This window comes from Pteronotus mesoamericanus, unplaced genomic scaffold, assembly GCF_021234165.1.
Source record: "Pteronotus mesoamericanus isolate MK-2021 breed Mesoamerican mustached bat unplaced genomic scaffold, CSHL_Meso_final contig_56, whole genome shotgun sequence".
In the NCBI taxonomy this organism is placed as follows: domain Eukaryota; kingdom Metazoa; phylum Chordata; class Mammalia; order Chiroptera; family Mormoopidae; genus Pteronotus; species Pteronotus mesoamericanus.
In genome coordinates this window covers 19,490,245-19,512,795 of record NW_026555201.1, presented here as the reverse complement: position 1 = coordinate 19,512,795, position 22,551 = coordinate 19,490,245, and positions in this window count along the sequence as shown.

The following is a 22,551-nucleotide window of genomic DNA, read 5'->3' as shown; positions in this document are numbered from 1 at the left end:
TAAAATTTAAGTGGAGTTTTCAGAGAGATTTTCTGGCAGGAAGAAGGGAAAAGAATACTCAAGGGAGGAAATTAATGCCTTATGCAAGGGTACCGAAATATCCAAATAGAGAGGAGGGGTTGATTAAGTGTAAAGTCATTGATGAGGCAAGATTTGACAGTGGGTGGGATTTTCAAGTGTTAACTATCAGACATAGGGGCTCCCTCTGAATCTCTCCCTTTCAGGCCATCCTAGACTTTGGACAGGGGCCGGCCCAGAAAGTCAGCATCCTAGTCAGCTAGGTCATCTCAATATCACATTTATTTTCATTTCATGTGACTAGAATAACATACAAAATGTGCTTTTGAATGCTAGATGGTGCTTTGGCCTAAGGTCATTTAAATTAAATTAGATTAGAAAAATGGTTGATTGCTCTGGCTGGGGATCTCAGTTGGTTAGAGCATCAACCCCATATGCTAAGGTTTTGAGTTCCGTCCAGATCATGGCACATATAAGAATCAACCAATGAATGCATAAAGAAGTGGAAAAACAAGTCAATGTTTCTTTCTCTCCCTCTTGCTTTCTCTCCCCCTTCCTCTCTCTCCCCCTTCCTCTCTCTCTCTAAAATCAATAAATTTTTTAAAAGATTGATCCCCTAAAACTATAGTTTAGTGTATCATATTCCTCTGTACTGAGAGCCAAAATGCTAACTGTACCTTTCCATTGATTCTTTTGCATATTCTTGGCACAGAAACTCTCTGGAGAGGTGTTTGAGTAGGATTTTGTTTGTGCCTGGCCAAAACACCTGAAGCATAATACAATTTTAACAAATAATGATTTTTTAAAAATGGTATGCATTTTCCTTGGCATTGGTTTGGACTGTGTGATATTACCAAAATTATCTCTTTACAGGTTTGTTTCCTCCAAGAGACTATTAGTTTCTTAAGGATAAGGACTGTTTTGAGTCTACTTCATATTCCTGGAGTATAACATAGAGCCAGGCACATAATAAGCACTCAAATGTTTGTTGAGAGAAACTATCTGTCCAGTGCCGGTTGTATAATTAGAATTACTTTCATTCTTGCAGAGTTAGGAACAAAGCTGCAGGGACCTGCTGCTATTTTGAGATGCTGACTATCATGGAAATTTTCCCGACCTGTTTTGTTGGGACAGCCTGGCCACAAGCGCTCTAGTCAATGTAGAAAGTGTACCAAGCGCCTTTTGTAAAACCTTTCTGAAGTGAGAATGAGAGGTAATACAAGGTATACCAAATTGGAAGTGTTTTAATCTTGGTTCCATTACTGACCTACTAAAGCCACTTCATCTCTCAGAGGCTTTAAGTTCCTTCTCTGTCTGTTAAGGGGTTTGTATCAAATTATCTCTAAATTCCTTCCTAACATTAACATCCAAATTAAATTCATGTTTGTGTTCCTGACACAATGCTGGACTCATAATAGGAGCTTAATTTTTATTAGCCGAATTAGATTGAAGTTGCCCGGGGTCCTCTAATTATTCTACATTATTCTACACTGTTTTAGGTCAAGGTTAACATTGCTTTCAATGTTAAGTTTAAAAATAAAATCTAAATGATCTCAGAGAATGTTATTCCCCCGTTTTTTAAAAATCCAGCTTATATAAAGAACATTCACACAGTGAGAAAATCACAGTGAGTCAACCTGTACTTTTAAACATCTGGATGGACAATTTTTGCCTTTGTAAGTAAAACATTATCTAAGAACATGAGGTTTCAGGGGGAAGAATGTTTTAAATTACTTTTTCAGGTTGTGCAAGTGTCTCAAGAAACTTCAGTAGCACACAATAACTAACTAGCAATCTAGAAGAGAAAAAACACTAGTTTTACTTCTATAATAAAATGTATTCCCTCAAAGAATTTATTGACAATCCTCCTTTTAGTTTACATATGGTTATTAAATGTATTTTAAAATAATATTGCTACCTTTACTCTTTAAAAAATTCTATAATTCATACTTTTTCTTAATTCAGGCTTTCTAACTATCAATAAAATAAGCACAGTTTTACATGTTTATATCATTTTATTAAAAAGTATATAAAACTCTATATGAATATGGAATTAATTTAATATTAATTGACTGTGTTGCAATTGAACAGTTATCTTTCAACAGCATTAACGAGTAGATGTAGAGAACATCATTATGATAATGAGGAAGATAGATATATTTTTGACTGCTTACTGTATGACAGATACCTTGCATTATCTTGTTGGACCCTCTCACCAACTCTAAGGTTATATTATTATCTCCACTTTTAAAAATGAGAAAACTAATGCTTAAAGAAGTTATTACTTGCCCCCAGAGAAAATGGTGGGATTCCATCCTACGTTGTCAAATATCAAAGCCTATCCATGCTCCTTAACATCATGTTAACTTTGTTATATCAATTGCCTTACATAATACTTTCAAGAATTCATAAATTTGTCTGTTAAGTTCATTAAAAAGTTTTCTATAAAACTAAACAAACTAGATAGCCACTTATGGGTAAAAGGTCAATATTTGTCCCAGATCCTTGAGTTACCAAAAAAAGATTTAATTGAATTTACCCACTTCTACTCATATGTGACAACAAAACTATAGTTATTAAGAATTACCTTTCATCTGTAGGGAACATTACTAATGGTTAACATCACAGCTAGTATCAACCACAAGAAAAACTGTGGTTTTGTAGTTCCCTACGGTAGATGTTGATATTCAGACTTTGAAGGTTAACAGTGTTTTGAGTTTATCCAAAACATTACCACAAAGATTCTCAAAAATTTTCTTACTAAAAAACCATTTCAAAATACTTGTCAGTGGAGCTAATTAGAAGTACCTCAAAATTATACTTTTTTTCAATCCTGATCTGAGGATATTTCCGTTGATTTGAGAGAGAGAGAGAGAGAAATAGTGATGTGAAAGAGAAACATCTATTGGTTGCCTCTCGTATGCACCCCTACTGGGAATGGAATCTGCAACCTAGGTAGGTGCCCTGAATGAGAATGGAAACTTCAATCTTTTTGGTGTACAGGATGATGCTCCAGTCACTGAGCCACCTTGGCCAGGGTCAAAAATATACTTTTATAATATAACTTCATATGACTAAAAAAAATTAACCATTCCAAATTAGCTAAACAATAGCTGTGCCCCTATACTCAGTTACATAGTCTGATAATCAATCAGTATTTACTTATTTTATGCTTGGATCTCAAATTTCTATTATGTGATTCCATTTTAAGAAATTTTTCCTTAAGAAAGATGAGTCAAAGATGTTCAACTATGCATTTTTTATAACAAAAAAATTGTAAAATGCTTGAAAAATCACCAAAAGATTGATTAAATAAAATACAGTACATAGAATAACATACTCATTGTCACCGATATGGGAAGATGCCCATGACACATGGCTAAATGAAAAAGATGGTTACTAAACTCTATGTGTAAGTGATCTCATTTTTGTTTTTTTAAAAAAAGAAACCCTATTCAAAATCACAATGGAATATCACCTCATACCTGTTAGTTATTACCAAAAAGACAAGAAATTACAAGTTTTGGCAAGGATGTAAAGAAAAGGGAACCCTCATGCACTGTTGGTGGGAATGTAAATTGGTGCGGTCACTATGAAAAACAGTAGGGAGGTTCCTCAAGTGCTAAAGATAGAACTACCGTATGATCCAGCAATTGCACAGCTGGGTACTCATCCAAAAAGGAAAACACTAACTCAAAGAGATATATGCACCCCATATTTATTGCAGCATTATTCACAAAAGCCATGATATAGAATCAAACTTAATGTCCATTGGCAGATGAAAAAAAAAATTATTTATATATATATATATATATATATATATATATATATATATATATATAATTCAGCCATAAAAAAGGAAATCTTGTCATTTGTGACAATATGGATGGATCTTGAAGACATTATGCTAAGTGAAATAAGTCAGCCAGATAAAGACAAATACCTTACGATTTCGCTTGTATGTGAAATCAACTAAAACAACAAATGAGCTCATAGATACAGATTGGTGGCTGCCAGAGGCAGGGGTTAAGGGGTGGGAAAATGTGTCAAGGTATAAACTTCAGTTATAAAGAAGGAGAAGGGACTAAACATAGAACATGTATGAATGACCCATGGACATGGACAACAGAGTGGGAATTGACTGTGGGAGTGGGGGGTGGGGGTGGGATAGGTGGAGGAGGGCAAAAGGGGAAAAATTAAGACAACTGTAATAGAATAAACATGATTTAAAAATAAAATTAGAAAAAACTTCAGTTATAAAACATAAGTCATGGGGATGTAATGTATATCATGGTGATTATAATTAATAATACTGTACTGCATATTTGAAAGTTGCTAAGAGAGTAAATATTAATAGCTCTCCATAAGAAAAAGGTTTGTATTTTTTTTATTGTTCAAATACATTTGTCTCCATTTTCTGGCCACCACAAATAAAAAATTTGTTTTTTAAATCCACTAAAAACAAACAAACAAACAAACCATCATTATCTTTTTTGCTGCCTTGAGGAAGAATTCCAGAATCCTTAAGGCCTTTCCACAGTCCTCTACATGGATCTTGCCACTAGCGTCACTGGTAGTTTTCAAATGAATGTTTTCTTGCAGACTTGGCTTGTATCATTTCTCACACCTGGAACCCTTTTTCCTTTCATGTGTTTAAATGCTATTTTTTCAATGTCCCTGTTCCCACTTATCTCTTCACTCATCTACTAGAAACTACACTCCATGAGGGCAGGGATTTTTGTCTGTTGCTCAACAAACTGTCTGCAAAATGATCGAATAAATGAATGAAACCAAAAAAGTAAATAAATAAAATAGATTTAAAAAAATAAATATACCCATATATACTAAACTGGAGGAATATCTATAATAAAGTCTTAAGTAAAAATTTAAAAACAAGGTTCAAGTTAATGGATATGGCATAATTCAATTTTGCAAATGTTATGTAATTTATACAAATATAGAACTATATATTAATACATGTATATATACTTATATATATGTTTATAGGTATAGGAATCAAAACAGTGGTTATCCAAGTGCATGCGTACAGATTCTTAGCTTTTTAAAAATACTACTTCCTATGGTTTTCCTTATTACTAAAAGCATGTAATACTTTGTTAATTAAGAAAATGTAATAAATAAAATATAAACAACTAAGGAACAGAGAGAATAAGTGGAAGGATGAAGTATATTCTACTAAGTTTCTGTTTGATGAGATGTGCCTTTTATTTTTTTTGTCCTCATAGGTATAATTAAAATTATTACCTATAACGTCAACCTAAATATAATTTTCTGAATTATAGTTTTTAACTTATTATTCAAAATGAACAAAATTAGCATTACTAGATAACTTTACTAAAGTTCAAAAAAAAAGGAAAAGATTTGTAAGAAAATGAGGTAATGGATATTTAACTAGACTTACTGTGATGATCATTTTGTAACATATACAAATATTGAATCATGTTGTATACCTGAAACTAATATAATGTGTTAATTTTGCCTCAATAAAAATAATAAAGAAACTTGTATGTATTTATGAATGTATTCAAAGCAAAAATCTGGAAAATATGTTTTGTACAAAAATGTTAGCAGATCTGAGAAATGGAATTACAAGTGACACTATTTCTTTATATTTTAAAATTATTTCCCGATAAATTTTCAATGAGAATAAATTAGCTTTATAATCAGAAAAAAACTACTAAAAATAACTCTGATGGGGCATTTGGGGGAAATTATTTGGTAGTCCCTGAGAAATAATTACAATGTCCATTGATGTGGCACATTTAAAGAAATCTGTTATGTTTGATACAGCTCCAGATGCACACTACAGTATGTTAATTTATCAGTTATAAGCATTTCTCAAGCTGCACAATATGACAAACATATTTTATAATGTAGAATAATAGAAGAAATTAAGTCTGCCTTAAAGGGCCTATAACCAACTGGAGAATGAACATACCCAATTTTTACTATAAACTAGAAAGGAATGTGAAACTTCCTAACTTATGTTCATGGGCAGAAGGAAGTTTTAGCTACTTGTTGAACCAGTTTCATGTTTGTGCATAAAATGAGGTTGATGAAGATCTCCAGTACTTTTTTATCATTTAAAATTTCTAATTTTAAAGGCATTAGTGTCTTAGGTTCTGTTGGACTCTCCTGTACCGATAAATTTGTAAATTTATTATTTTTTCTCCTACAACAATGGAGAAAAGCTCCATTAAATATAAAATTAAATATAATTAACATTATAATTATGTAATTAAAAATATATAATTAACATTTTATTTAAATCTGTACTTCTTCCATTTAAATTTTCTCAGTGTCCAGAGCTTACATTTGAAGGGTCTCATCTTGTAATATTTTACCAAAATATTCACAAAGTATATTCCTTCCTCTTTAAACAACAAAATAAAATTTGATACTCTTTCCACAGTTTATAATAATGAATATCTACTATTAGACAAAAATTTGTTCCAGACTACTGAAGAGTTTGCCCTTTCTTTGATTGGGTCCATGCTCTTTTCTCATTTCTCGTGTCTGCTTTTCATTGTCATAATTTTTCTTTAATCTTCGCCTGAGGATATGTTTTTATTGATTTTAGAGAGATAAAAAGAGAAACATTGATGTGAGAGAAAAGCACATCGATTGGCTGCCTTCCACATACATCCGAATCAGAGATAGAACCTACAACCTAGGTATGTGCCTGCAGTGGGAATCAACCTGCAGCCCTTTGGTGTAGGGGACTACACTCCAGCCAGCTGAGACACCCAGCCAGGGCTTGTTGTTATCATTTTTAGTCTCTATAATCTTTTGCTTCTCAGGTGCCATATATCACTTGCTGCCAAAATGTGACTTTAGGAGCACCCTTCATCTAACTTCCTTTTCTAATTTGATGCAGGGTAAGAATGAGAACCCGGATAGGAAAAGGTAAAAACTCTCTTACATAAAGCAGATGGGCTCATGGACTCTGAAACATTTATACTAGCTACTCTGAGGCCTTTTCTGTCTTCCAGATCCTCAATGCTGCCATAGCTTGCTCAGCATTTCATAATCTTCAGATTTCTGACATGTTTTGCATTTCAGAATACTTTGAAGGGACCTATTAAGTTGATTTTAGAAATCTCCGTATTATTTGAAGTTTGAAGGCAAGCATCCTTCAGAAGAGAAGGGTAAAGGAGATACATTGAGTAAGTGATAAAATATAATGCAAAATAGAAAAAGAAAGAGATACAAAAGGAAAAGGGGAGGAAAGTGAAAATGAAAGGAAGAGGAAAAGGTAAGAAGGAGGGAAGAGGAGGTAAGGATATTAGGAACAAAGAGAGAGGGAAGGAGAAATGAAAATATTTAGAGAGGGGAAAGAAGGGATGCAGAAAAGGGGATGAGAAAAGGAGAGTCGAGAATTAAAGCTGCAGTGGGAAAGGAGAAACTGAGATGTGAAGAGAAAGAAACAGACAGAAAAAAGAAATACAGGGAGAAGGAGATAGAAAAACGGATGCATAGAGACAGAGTAATAGATAAAAGGGAAGAAAAGGAAGAAGGGAGAAATATACCACCTGACAGCTTTCTAATTCCAAAGAATCCAGGTATTCCTCTTAAATATTTTTATGAGGTTTATCCTTTCAGTATATCCTATCTTTACTTAAGCTACTTTAAGTTTTAGCTCCTTGCAAATGAACAGTCTCTGACTAAACATATATTCCCCAATAATCACTTATTGACCATCATCTAAGTACTAGAAATTAGACTCAATGTAAGTCTACATATTGCAATACCTTCATTTTATCAATTAATATAATCAGCCTTAAATTCCACAGATGCAGTATGGCCTGGAATATTTAGGTTTGAATATATTTCAGAAGAATAAAATACTCGTGTTTTTTTTGTCACTATATAACAAATTTCCCAAAACTTAGCAGCTTAAAACAATAATTAACATTTATTATCTCACAGCGTCAATGGGTCAAGAATTTGGCAGCAGCATAGCTGGATGATTCTGGCTCTAGATCTCTTATTAGTTTGCATTCAAAACATTAGTCAAAGAAGGCTTCACTTAGGTTAAAGGATTCCCTTCCAAGAGGGCTTTCTCATATGGAAAATTTCTTGAGTGTTCTCACAACATGGCAATTGGCTTCTTCCAGAATGATTCCTGAGAGTAAGACAGGAACTTTAATGCTTTTATGACCTAAGCTATAAAGTTATGCTCTGTCATTTCCTTACTACCCTACTGGTTACGCATCAGCCCTTTTCATTGTGTGAGTGAACTGCATGGGGGTGTGAATACCAGGAGGTAAGAATCACTGGGGGCCACCTTGGAGGCATGCTCTCTATCACATTTAGTTAACCAGTCTGATATTATTAACTAAAGTTTAAATTTAAACTTCTGAAAAACAAATGATTTAAATGTAAGATGGCTTTTGAGAACTTAACTGTTTTTTTTCAAAGTTTTAAAGAGGAGAGTACGCTATATTGAAGGTTATATTATTAGTATTTACTGTCTTATCAGGAAAATCATCTAAATTATGAATGTGACTTTATGAATATGACATGTTTTCCTGTGACACAGGCCATCTTAGAACTTAGGTGGTCTCTCTATGAGGTATAATTTACTTATAGGAATACTCTTTTTCACCTATACTTCTATGATTTTTGACAAATGTATACCATTGTGTAACCATCACCATAATCAAGATATAGAACAACTTCAGTTCTATATTAGTACTACTCTCTTTTTTCTTCCTTTCCTTTCCTTACTCAGGCAAAACACTTGTCTTCAGAATTTAGTCAATAACATATGAGAAATCTTTACAATAGAGAACTTACATGATGTTGATGCTCATCTCTAGAAATAAGGTAAACAGGGTTGAACTGTGATAGAGTGCTGGACATAAAGGAAGCCACAGAGAGTGCCACAGTAAAAACACCAGAATGGCTATAAAGTACAAGACCAATGCTCTAGAACTTACAGTTTCACTTCTTTATGGTGCCTTTTTCTTTTGCCCCAGAATCTAACCTATTTTTTTCCAGAATGATCTTTCTGACCCGATTTCTGATGATATTATTCTCCTGATAACAGTTCCTCAATGGCTCCCCATCATCTGAAGCAAAATTACCAATTGCCAGGCACATAGGTGGCCTAAGCAGATCAGATGGGAACTACTGCAGAGTGCTGACGGCAGTCTGTCAAATGTGAAAATGTGATCAGAACTCCCCCAATTCTTCAGGAGAGGCTAGAAATCCAGATTTGCATGTGAAGTTTCTCAATTTTTAGATGTTGACAACTAATCCAATTTTTTTAAAAAAATAACACAGCATGAGCCAAACCACTTCTGTAGCCTGTGGGCAATCAGTCAACTCTGACCTGATTGACAGGATAAAATTCAACTCCTTAGCATGGCATAAAAGGCCCTTCATGATTTATTTCCTGCCTACCTCTTCAAGCCTATCTCTTGCCAGTTCTTCCTCCCCCAAAAGCATGTGTACTTCAATTGTGAGTTACTTTCAATTCAAGGAGGACTGTAGTTGTACTTGCTATTGTGTTTCTGCCTCTGTTCCTCTGACAGATTGTCCTTTTTACTCACAGGGCATCATTCCCAAACAGCTAATCCAATTCCTCTTTGATTAATTACCTCCCTTAAGTGACATCTCCTCCCAGAAGCCATCCCTCTTCCTACCCATTCCCTCCATTGTCATCTAGGATAGATGTCTTTACAGTGAGTTCCCAAAGCATTGAGTAAATCCTAGTCATTGCTTCAAATAAAGACCACAAGAGAAGAAACAAATATATGTGGGCAGCTAAGTTTCATTTGGTGTTTGTTAGGCTTATGTATACAGTAGGCAACTGTATAGACTTAGAACTTAGATGTAATACCTAGCCTTGAGCTGGGGATCTGAGAAAAACTTTGTGAAGGGAAAATAAAAGAGGGCTACAGATGAAATCCTGTGAAATAAGATGTAGGCAGAGAAAAAAGAGTGTATGAGAGGAATTTTTAAAGTAGCTAGAAAATTTAGAGGAAAGTCAGCAGAAAGTGGTGTCATGGAAGATGAGGAGAAATTTTCTAGGAGGAGGAAGTATTCATCTTGACAAATACTGCAATATGTCCACTGTATTTAGCAATAACATCAGTGGCCATCCTGATAAGGCTAGTTTTTAAGGAACGGTAGTTGTGAAACCAAGCTAGAGTGAATTAAGGAATGAGTAAAAATTGAGGAATTTAAAACTATGAATAAAGATCCAGCTGTTTTTTGTGGATTGAAAAAAACCACTAGAATTGTATATGGGGTTAAGAAGATATTTTTGAAAGAGATACTTACTGGTTTACCTTTAGGATTTCTCAACAGGAGAGGTATTGGCATTTTGAGAAGCGTAGTTCATTGTTGTGTGGAGAACTTCCTCACATTACACGTTATTTAGTATCCCTGCTACTGTTCTCTCTAATAAATTACAGTAGTGCTCTCCAGCCATTTTGATAACCAGAAATTGCCCCATCCTCATTTCCCAATGCCTCTGGGCATAAACAACTACAAACAACAATAGGATCCTTTTGTCTCTCAATATTTAGTTATGAAAATTTTTAAACAAAAACTTAAAAAAACATAATACACACTTGAACACCCATTAGCTAGATTCAGAAATTATTAACATCTTGCCAGTCTGCTTTATCTATTTATGTACATGTGTTTGTATTTATTTATTTTTTATTTTGCTGACCATTTGAAACTAAGTTTTCAAAATCATGAAGCTTTATAGATGCATCTCCCTAAATTAAGGACAGATTCTATAATCACAACATTATTACCACGTCTTAGAACACAGATAACAAAGAATTTCTTAGTATCAATCTAAAACCCAATCCATATTCAATTTTTCCCAATAATCAATTATAACTGTATGATTCCTCTCATATGAGGTACATAGAGTAGTCAAATCCATAAACAGAAAGTAGAATCATGGTTTCCAGGGACTGGGGATACAGGGATGCAGTTATTGTTTAACGGGTACAGAGTTTCAGTTTTTCAAGATGAAAAAAGTTCTGCAGATGGATGGTGGTGGTGTTTGCACAGCAATGCTAATGTAGCACATGCCACAAACAGTACACTTAAAATGGTTAAAATGGTAAATTTTATGTTACGTTTTAAAGTAGTTTTTAAAAATTTTAAAGGTAATTTTTTAAAAATGAGGTTATCTTGAGTAGGCCTGAGTTAAAAGCTCATAAAAGAGGGACTGGGCCCTACCTGGAGGGAGATTCTCCTGTTGGCATAGACACTGTTGTGAGCTGTCTATGGAGGAGGCCACATGAGGAGGACCTGAGAGCAGCCTCCAGGAGCTGAGAGCAGTCTGCAGCTAAGAGCCAGCAAGAAAATGGGGACCTCAGTTCTACAACTACAACTTAAAATGAGCTCCACAGAGCCTCCAGATAAGAGCCCAGACCTGCTAACAGCTTGCTTTTGGCCTTGTGATACCCTGAGCATTGAACCCAGCTGAGCCCACCTGGACTTCTGATCTACACAACTGTGAGATAATAAACGGAATTGTTATATGGTGTTACATGTGTAGTAATGTCTTACAGCACCAAAGGAAAATGAACTACATGTCAACTACATATACAAAGCTCTTTATATGTGTATTGGGAATGAATTTCACTTAGACTCCTCAACTTTCCTAATTTTCTGTAAAGTACTTAATTTCAACCTTCACACCTGGCTTGTAGGGATCTTTGTATCAGTCAATACCAGAGGTTTTTCACCTCCACCCCCTGGAGGGATGTGACAAGTTGCTGAGATCACACTACATAGTGCTACCGTGGTCATCAGTCATATTTGCACACTAGTTAGTGTTGGAACATTTAACCTAGCCTGGATGACTCTTCGGGTGTATCCTGACATTCAAGTCCCAGCTAGGGACAGATTTACTGTGCAACTTCAGGGCCTCTCATTTGAATAAGTCCCTTCCAAGGTCCTATACTTAATTGAGTACAGTAGTACTTCCATACTCATCATTAATTTGTTCCAGAACTCATGCTGAAACTGAGGAGTATGGAATGATAAAGCATATTCTCTTGTGGGATGGCGTCGTGACTCACACAAGTTCTAGCAAGTGCGACGAGTCCCGAGCAAGTGCCAAGAGCTGAATCATTTTTTTTCTCATCAAAATGCCATGAGTACAGGGTCTGACGAGTTCTGAAGCTGACGAGTATTGAGGTATGACTGTATTTGCAATTTTATGTCCTTTTTCTTAAAAAGGATTCCCCAAACTGTATGTCAGGCACCACAAAACCTGGATACCCCCTCAGCTCAGAATCTTACTGATTAATCACATCCCTTTAACTGACGGTAACTTTAGACATTGTCTTTTGATTTCTCCTTTGCCCTAATTTTTTTCACGACACTTAAAATATCTGAATTTACTTATTTAAAATGTGTTCATCTTGCCCCAGCTAGTATGGCTCAGTTGATTGGGCATTGTCCTGTAAGGAAGAAGGTCACCTGTTCAATTACCAGTCAGGGCACATGCCTGGGTTGCGGGTTCGGTGTCTGGTCAGGGCATGTACGGAAGACAACCAGTTAATTTTTTTCTCTCTCACACATTGCTGTTTCTCTCCTTTTTCTTCTTCCCTTCCCCTCTCTCTAAAAATCAAAAATAATATTTAAAAAAAATAAAGTGTTCATTTCCTGTCACCTCCTACTAGAATGTAAGCTTGCAGAAGACAGGCACATTTGTTTTAGTCATTCCTATATTCCCAGAACCTAGAATAATGGTTGACAAATCATAGGTGTCAATCGTTATGTATTGACTAATTGATCTCATATCTACCAAACTGCTACATGCCAGCAAACAGCAGCCATAGTCCATTTGGACAGCTGTAACAAAATACCACAAACTGGGCGGTTTATAAATAGTTATTTCTCACAGTTCTGGGGGCTGGTAAGTCTTAAGATCAAGGCACCAGCAGATTCAATGTCTGGTGAGAGCTCGCTTCCTGGTTCATAGGTGGTAGGCTTTTCACTGTCTTCACGTAGTAGAAGGAGCCCAGGAGCTCTCAGGGCACTGATATGACCTAACTACCTCTCAAAGGTCCTACGTACTAATGCCACCACCAACATATGAGGTTTTGGGGGGTGGGGCTTAAACATTCAGACCGTAGCATCAGCAGAGTTTGTGTCACAGCTAGTAGAAATCTCTGGTGGGATTCCCAGGCCTAGGTTCCAGCCTTTCTGATGCAGCATTCAGACATTCACTCTGAGATCCTGACACATTCTAAGGACACTCCCAGGGACTGGGGAGCAAATCCCTACTGTTCTAGAGATCTACCAATTTCTTTCTCATTCTTTTAGCCTCGGCATCACATTTATTCTCAGTGAAATTCTTTCCCATGGCAGTATCCAAGGATGGCTCAAAAGAACCTCTCTGCTTGCTCCCTCTTTTTCCACCTTAAATAAAAATATTACATCATATTATGATTTAACACTTTTTAAAAGTGAGAATAAAAGCAAATTTAGAAATGTTCCTGTTTGCATTGATTTATAATACTATACCTATGTAGCTTCAATAAATTCCTAGCCACCTGGTACACTACTTCCAACCAGATTACAAGACCTAAACTCATTAAATAGAAATTTGAGGGTGACCATTTCAAACTTAGAGGGAACATGTTATGTTTTGAAAGCAACTTCTGCTTTCTTCCCTGTCACAAACAACCCCTGAGGCAAGGAGGCTGTTGCTATCAGCTTAAACAAGGGAAGGAAAAGAGGTAAATACAAGAAAACAAATAAGATCTCCATTTTTTTTCTTTTTCAAATACATTATTCATTTAATCTTAAAACAACCACAGGAAGCTGGTATTATTCTCACCTGCCAAAACTGAACAGAGTCATCACCAATAATGCTCTGTCAGCTATCACTGCACATCTTTATTCTCACTAGTATTCCACTCTGTTCATTTTTCTACTTCGGTCTCTGGAGGAATTTAGAAGTTTTTCCTAGTATTTGAGTTGAAGGATATTTGAATGAATCACTGAAGTGAATGCTAGAGTTTCAAGGTGGCACCCATTTACCTAAACTCTCCCTCCAGATGTTGGAGCAGCTTTTAGTTATTCTTGTAATTTCAGTGCTATGGAGGATGACGTTTACTTGTTAAGTTCCCTTCCTCTTTTCTCCCAGAGCTCATAAATAGTTTCATGTAAATTGGCCTTCCAATAGCCAGTCTTGATATCCCGAGGTGGGTGTGCCACAAGGACCTTTCCTATAACCTTCACTACAATAATTTTTTTTAAATTTATTTCTCAATTACAGCTGACATTCAGTATTAGTTTCAAGTGTACAGCATTGCAATTAGACAGTTATACAATTTCCCCTCATAATTTAAGTACCCACCTGGTACCATACATAGATATTACAATACTATTGACTATATTCCTTCCAGGGGTGTTCAACCTGAGGACCACGGGCCACATGCAGCCCAAGATGGCTGTGAATGCGACCCAACACAAAATCGTAAATTTACTTTAAACATTATGAGATTTTTTTTTTTTTGTGATTATGTGTCACAACGTATTTAATATGTGGCCCAAGACAACTCTTCTTCCAATGTGGTGCAGAGACACCAAAAGGTTGAACACCCCTGCTTGAACTTTACATCCCCATGATCATTTTGTAACTACCAACCTGTGCTTCTTAATCCCTACACCTTTTTCTCCCTGCCCACCAACTCCCCTCCCCTTTGGTGACCATCAGTTTGTTCTCTGCATGTATTGGTCTATTTCCATTTACCTACTTATTTTTTAGTTTTCCCCTACTTTCCATGCTTAACCCTCCACCCTTCCTTCTTGGAAGTTGCTTGTTTCCATGGCTCTCATTCTATTTTGCTCATATGTTTGTTTTGTTCATTAGGCTCCTCTTATAGGGGAGATCATATGGTTATTTGTCTTGCACCTGGCTTATTTCACTTAGCATAACATTCTCCAGTTCCATCCATGCTGCCGCAAAAGGTAGACGTTCCATCTTTATTTCTGCTGCATAGTATTCCATTGTGTAAATGTACCACAGTTTTTTGATCCACGCATTTACTGATGGGCACTTAGGCTGTTTCCAGCACTCGACTATTGTAAATAACGCTACTATGAACATAGGGGTGCATACATTCCTTTAATTGGTGTTTCAAGATTCTTAGGGTATAATCCCAGCAGTGGAATTGCCAGGTCAAAAGGCAGTTCCATTTTTAGTTTTTTGAGGAAACTTCATAGCGTTTTCCACAGTGGCTATACCAGTCTGCATTCCCACCAACAGTGCAGTAGGGTTCCCTTTTCTCTACATCCTCTCCAGCACTTGTTTGTTGATTTATTGATGGCCACTCTCAATGGTGTGAGGTGACATCTCATAGTGGTTTTAATTTGCATGTCTCTGAGGGCTAGTGAAATTGAACATCCTTTCATATGTCTATGGCCATCTGTATGCCCTCTTTAAAGAAGAGTCCATTCAGGTCCTTTGCCCACTTTTTAACTGGATTGTTTGTCTTCCTGGTGTTGAGTAATATGAGTTCTTTATATATTTTGGACATCAAACCCTTGTTCTATGCATCATTGGCAAATATGTTTTCCCATATGATCAGTTCCCTTTTTATTTTCATGATTGTTTCTTTAGCTGTGCAGAAGCTTTTTTAACTTCATATAGTCCCATTTGTTTATTTTTTATTTCCCTTGCTCTAGGAGATATATCAACAAAAACATTGCTGTGTGGGATCTTGAAATTTTACTGCCTATGTTTTCCTCTAGGACTTTTATGATATTATAGCTCATATTTAAGTCTTTTATCCATGTTGAGTTTATTCTGGTATAAGTTGGTGGACTTGTTTCTTTTTTTTTTTTTTTTTTGGCATGTACCAGTCCATTTCTCCCAACACCATTTACTAAAGAGGCTATTTTTACTCCATTTTATGCTCCTGCCCCCTATCTCAAATATTAATTGACCATAGAGACATGGGTTTATTTCTGGGCTATTCTGTTCCTTTATCTATGTATCAGTTCTTAGGCCAGTACCAGACTGTTTTGATTAAAGTGGCCTTGTAGAATAATTTGATATCAGGTATTGTGATCCCTCCTAGTTTGTTCTTTCTCAAGATTGCTGAGGATATTTGGGGTCTTTTTCAGTTCTATATAATTTTTTAAAATATATTGTGAAATATGGCATTGGTATTTTATACATTAATTATAATATTACACATGGTAATTAAAATCAGCCAGTGTTTAGTACGGTGTGGGACATGTAGATTAGTGGTACATGAAGTAATTTTTTTTTTTTAGGTGTTCATTTGTTTTGTTATCTGACTGGAAAACTAGACACTCCACCAGTCCAAAAGACATATTCTTCCTCTTTGCCATTTTGCCTCCTCCTCATCCTGGCCTACATGAGGTAATTTTAAATGAATGGGACATTAAAATACCAGTGAAGCCACTCAGCAGAAAAGCTATTTTTTCAATATTCTTTAATCTTCTTGATTATATTAAGTAGAAAAATATTATGTTAAAGCTAATATGTCCAACCCTTACCAATCTTCCTTTTTTAACAAATTGAGAGCCAGTATTGGGCTCAGATCTTTGACAGGCTACCTTAGTAGAATAACATTGTTTTGTTTTCATTGTATTTGCTTTTAAGGTCTTTTTTTGCTTATGTCAATGGGAAATGTTTCCTACTTATAAAGGATATAATATTTCCTTTTAAAATAAATCTATTTAAAAGAAAGCTATGTGATTTTTAAACTGTTAATTAATACTCATTACTAATAGTATTTGTTAATTAATATTTATGCTTCCTGGATTGAGCAAAAATCATGACAAATTTTGGGAAACACTAAATTAAGCAATTCAGATGAATGGCCATGTGATGTTTTTGACACTGACAATGATACAGGTTGCATGCGTGAGCACTAGAGGAAAGTTATCTCTTTAGCATTACGCCTGTACTTTGGATTATGGCCAGACACTCATCAAGACTTCCTATTTGTGGGGACCAGAGGAGCTTCATGGGTATATCAGCCACAAGTAATTGTGCTAGGGCTAGGTGTTGGGGATGAAGCAAGATGGGCAAAGAATATACCTTGAATAGTTAATAGCAAGCTCACTTTCAGAATAGGGGAATGAACTATTGAGTATGGGGAGTGAGGCTGACTTTGTAAGCCAGAGGTAAGGCAAAGGGTTAGATGCTGTGATCCAGAAGTCAGGATTGGTCTAAAAGCGAAGTTTGAAGCAATTTAGGGTGTTTCAGTGTTGGTTCTAGTCAACAAGCTTGGATGGGACTATTTTATAATGCTAGAAAAACTACAAACTTTTCTTCAGGTTTCTAAAAACAACATTGGAAAGAAATTATTATACAATGGAAGAGAGCTTAGCCCACATGTAGAATACAGGAGATAAGACCACACTGCCTTGCCCTCGCAAAGTGGTTTAGTTTGATGAAACGTGGTCCCATACACCAAAAGGATGTGGGTTCAATTCCCCATCAGAGCACATAACTAGGTTGCGGGTTCGATCCTCAGTCAGGGCACGTACAGGAGGCAACTGATTGATGTTTCTCTATCTCCTGTCCTCTCTCTCTAAAATCAATACAAATTCTCGGGTGAAGATTACAAAAAAAGAGACCAAACTCCCTTGTTATCTATTCTTTTCTCAAATATATAAATGTAAATGATATATTTGGACTAGGGATGAAGAGAAAAATATATGACTTAAAAATACTGATCAATACAACTATATCTCAAAACAAATAACAATCAGAACTGTTAGAAAATCAAGCTGTATGGAAGTCCAACAATCAAGGACTTAAAGAAGTCATAGTCATCCAGGCCAATAAGAGGGACAGAGTTGCAGAGATGGGCAGAGAGGCACGGAGAGGTGCGGAGAAGTGGTGTGGAATGGAGGTGGCAGCAGCCGCACAGTGGGTCCCACACTCACATGTGGTAAAAAAAAATCAGGAGGGATACCTTGGGAATGAGCATTCCTAGCCCAAGGCCAGACAGCACAGCCCAGGGTTCCAGCACCAGAAAGACAGATCCCCATAACTTCTGGCTGTAAAAACCAGTAGGTGTTGGGGCAGCAGAAGAAATTGCCAGATTTTCAGGAGATTCTGTTTAAAAGGCCCACAGGGACTTAGAACATACACAAACCCACCCACTCTAGGACTCACCACTAGGGAAACAGCTGGAAGGGCATCAGTCGCATCCAGAAAGTGGGGGAAGTGACTGGAAATGGGGAGAGTGCCAGGCAACCCTCCGGAAGCCAGGCAGCAGCACTGTCCCCTTTTTAACCCCCCTCCCACACACATAGCTACAAAGCAATGAAGTGGTTGCCCCCCCTCTGCAGATTACCTAAGGCTCTGCCTCACACTATTTATGGGTGCCTTTTCTAAGACAGGGAGTCAAAGCAGCTGTACCTAATACACAGAAACAAAAACAGGAAGGCTGCTGAATTGAGGAAACAAAGAAATATGGCCCAAATGAAAGGAAAGAACAAGACCCCAGAAAAAAAGCTAAGCAAAATGGAGATAACCAACCTATCAGATGCACAGCTAAAAACACTGGTCATCAGGATGCTTGAAGAACTCACTGAGTAAGGCAAAAACATAAGGGAAGAAATTTCACTAGGTGAAATAAAGAAAAATTTATAGGGAACCAACAGTAGAGAGGATGAAGTGGAGAGAACCAAGTCTTGGAAGCAACCTAAATGCCCATTAGTAGATGATTGGATCAAAAAATTATGGTACATACACACAATGGAGTACTACGCAGCAGAAAGAAAAAAAGAAGTACTAAACTTTGCAACAGCATGGATGGAACTGGAGAGCATCATGCTAAGCGAAATAAGCCAGGGGGCGAAAGACAAATACCATATGATCTCACCTATAAGCGGAACCTAACCAACAATGCAAAGAAGCAAGGCAAATATGACCAGCAACACTGAAAGGAAAAGAAATCAACAGAGACAAGAGGGAAGGGGGGAGGGCAGGGAAGGGGAAGGGAAGGGGAAAGTCAAGGAACATATAGCAAGGACTCATGGACAAAACCAAAGGGGAAGAGCGGAGGGAGGGAAGGTGGGAGGGGGCAAGGGAAAGAGGTGGGGGGGGAGGCAGAGACAAATGTATTTAAAAAGTAAATTAAAAAAAAAATTAAAAAAAAAAAACAAAACTGCCAATCTGTTGTGCAATCTACACAACCTTGTGGTTGAATCTGGGTTCTTGTGAAATTTTAATCAAGTAACTTCAGGAATGTAATATGATGATTGAGAAGTAATATAAAGAAATTTCTACAAACTACTAAAAAAAAAATGATTTGGAACACGAGGAAGGAAAAAGCATTCAATCAGAAGAGCAGGAAGAAAAAAGAATTTAAACAAACAAACAAACAAGGATATGCTTAGGAACCTCTGGGACAACTTTAAACGTACCAACATCCAAATCATAGGGGTGCCAGAAGGATAAGAGGAAGAGCGAGAAATTTGAAAAAATACTGAAAGACTTCCTTAATTTGGCAAAGGAAATAGACATAAGTCCAGGCAGCACAGAGAGTCCCAAGCAAGCTGGACCCAAAGAGGACCACACCAAGACACATCATAATTAAAATGCCAAGGGTTAAAGATAAAAGAAAAAATCTTAAAAGTAGCAAGAGAAAAGCAGAGAGTTACCTACTAAGGAGTTCCCATAAGACTGTCAGCTGATTTCTCAAAAGAAACTTTGCAGGCAAGACGGGACTGGCAAGAAGTATTCAAAGTGATGAAAAATCAAGGACCTACAACCTAGATTGCTTTATCCAGAAAAGCTATCATTTAGAATAGAAGAGCAGATAAAGTGCTATCCAAACAAGGTAAAGCTAAAGGAGTTCATCATAACCAAGCCATTAATACATGAAATGTGAAAGGGTCTTATTTAAGAAAAACAAGAAGAGCAAAACCATGAAATATTAAAAGGGTAACAAATTCACAGCTATCAACAACTAAATCTAAAAAAACAAACTAAGCAAACAAGCAGAACAGGAACAGAATCATAGATATGGAGATCATTTGAGGATTATCAGCTGGGAGGGGGAAGGAGGTGAATGGGGGAGAAGGTGTGGAGATTAAGAAGCATAATTGGTAGGTATGGAATAGACAAGGGGATGTCAAGAAAAGTATAGGAAATGGAGATGCCAAAGAACTTATATGCATGACCCATGGACATGAACTAAGGTCGGGGGGGGGGGGGATTGCTGGAGGGAAGAGGGTACCGAGCAGAGGGGGTAAAAGGGGGAAAAACTGGGACAACTACAACAGCATAATCAATAAAATATATTTAAAAAAATTTTTAAAGTACTTATCAATATATTAGGCACATTTTTGTACCAACTACATTTCCAATAGTATAATAAAAGTAAATAGGAAAACGATTCACTGAACAGAAAAGTTGGTTTGTAGAAACTTAATTATATACTTGTAGACCTTCATTTTTATTTTATAAGGAATAATGGTCAACAAAGCGGTGAGCTATCAATTCAACAAGCAAAGAAACAACTTAGATCCCAAGAGTTCATAAGCATTTTCTTTATAACAGAAACTACTTTTTACATGTAAAAAAGTTTTTTATCAAATGGCAACTCACTAATCTTTTATGGAACAAGAGACTAATTCCAAAATTTTTATTTTTTTTGCTTGGGTTGACTTTAAAATTTTCCTTTTCTTGTCTGTGTTCATATATTGCAACATAATCAAATCATACATTTTCAAGTTTAGGTTCAGTAATATATGAATAAATAAACCTCCACATTACTTAAGTTGGTACTAAGCCAAGGCCATACACACACAAGCTTTTGTATTACATTCTCTAGTTGTTTTGCTAATAATAAACTTGACTGTAAGTATAGTATCATATCATGTTGGACTATTTAGGTTATGGTACATCAGAGAGAAAGGACAGAAAAAAAGTCCAAGCTTTGTACGTATTTAAAAAATATACACATATAGCCCTGGCTGGTGGGGCTCAGTTACCCCACCAACCAAAAGGTCATTGGTTCAGTTCTGGTCAGAGCACAAGCCTGGGTTGCAGGCCAGGTCCTGGCTGGGGGTATGCAAAAAGCAACTTGTGTACCAACGCCCTCTCCCCCTCCCTTCTCCACTCTCTAAAAATAAATAAATAAAATCTTAACCATATATATAACACACTGATACAGACAAGTGTGGTGACAGCCAGAGGGAATGTGGGTGGAGGGTAGGTGGAGGCAGGCAAAGAGGAGAAAGGAGATGCAATGAGACTTTGCTTGGGGCATTGGGTACACTATGCAGTGTGATGTTTTGTTGAGTTGTACACTTGAAACCTGTATGGCTTTTGTGAACCAATGTCACCCCAATAAATTCAATTAAAAAATTCTTCAAATTGATCATAATTAACAAGAAAATTAATGGTCAGTAGGGGATATCTGTAATGTAATTAAGCTTTGAAAAAGATATGTGTGGATTGTCTTTTGACAACCTCCTGCATGTAATAACTAAATATCCCAACATGAGTAATGATTTGCTGCAACAAAGAAAAACAATTAGCAAATTAATATAGTTTAATTTGCACTTCTATTTTAAGGTTTAAGTTGCTTTAAAGGTGCTAAAAAAGTATCCTCACTCTCCAATCTACTTAGAGGCCATACTTAGTAAAGGAAAATACTTGCATTTCTCAATTCTTCTGCTTAAAGTTTTAAGTTAACTCAACTATTAAAGCAGTGTGAACAACTTCCTTGTGCTGTTTTTTAAAATGTTTTGCCTGTTCTGGAATTAGCTGTAAGTCTTCAGTATCATTAATTCAATATACCATTTTTTAAAAAAGTCTTCCCTAAAATCCCCAAAAAGTGGCAGTTTAAGAGTACTTCCAAAGGGAGATGAGGCTGGGGGAAGAGTATGTCCGATGAGATGAACATAGAACTAGGAAGTAGAGCTGGGGGAGGAAAGCTAAATTCAGTGAAATTTGCGTTCATCAATAGCTCAGGTGGGTTTTTGTTGTTTTTGACTGATAGCCTTTGGGAACTGATACTTAACTATGTTTTGTTAATGAACAGTTGTTTTTGTTTTATTAATTTTATATCCTGAAATGCTTGAATAAAAATAGTATACTTCCTACAAAACTCTCACTCACATGAAGACTTGAGATACCCATATATATTCCAGAGCACTTTCAAGAGCTAACGAATAGACCATAACATTCTTGGGAAGGTATGGAAAAGCTGTCAGTTTTTCTAGGGAGGAGTAGCTGACAAGGCAATCCTCAAATTTCTATCTTTTAAGTTTAGAGTTTTTTTTTTAGTGAATAGGAATTTGTATTTTAGTGCTAACAGAATTCTTCATCACCGAACACCATCATATTGAAAGGTCTGATATTACCATTGATGCATTTTATACACATTACACTCACTCTCTATTTCTACAATATTTTCAGAGGAAATACTTTTATCCTAACTGCTTCTATTACTATCGTAGTAATTGCTGTTTGGAAAATTCAGTCGTACAGGCAGGAAGGTGGTTTCCTTGTCACAT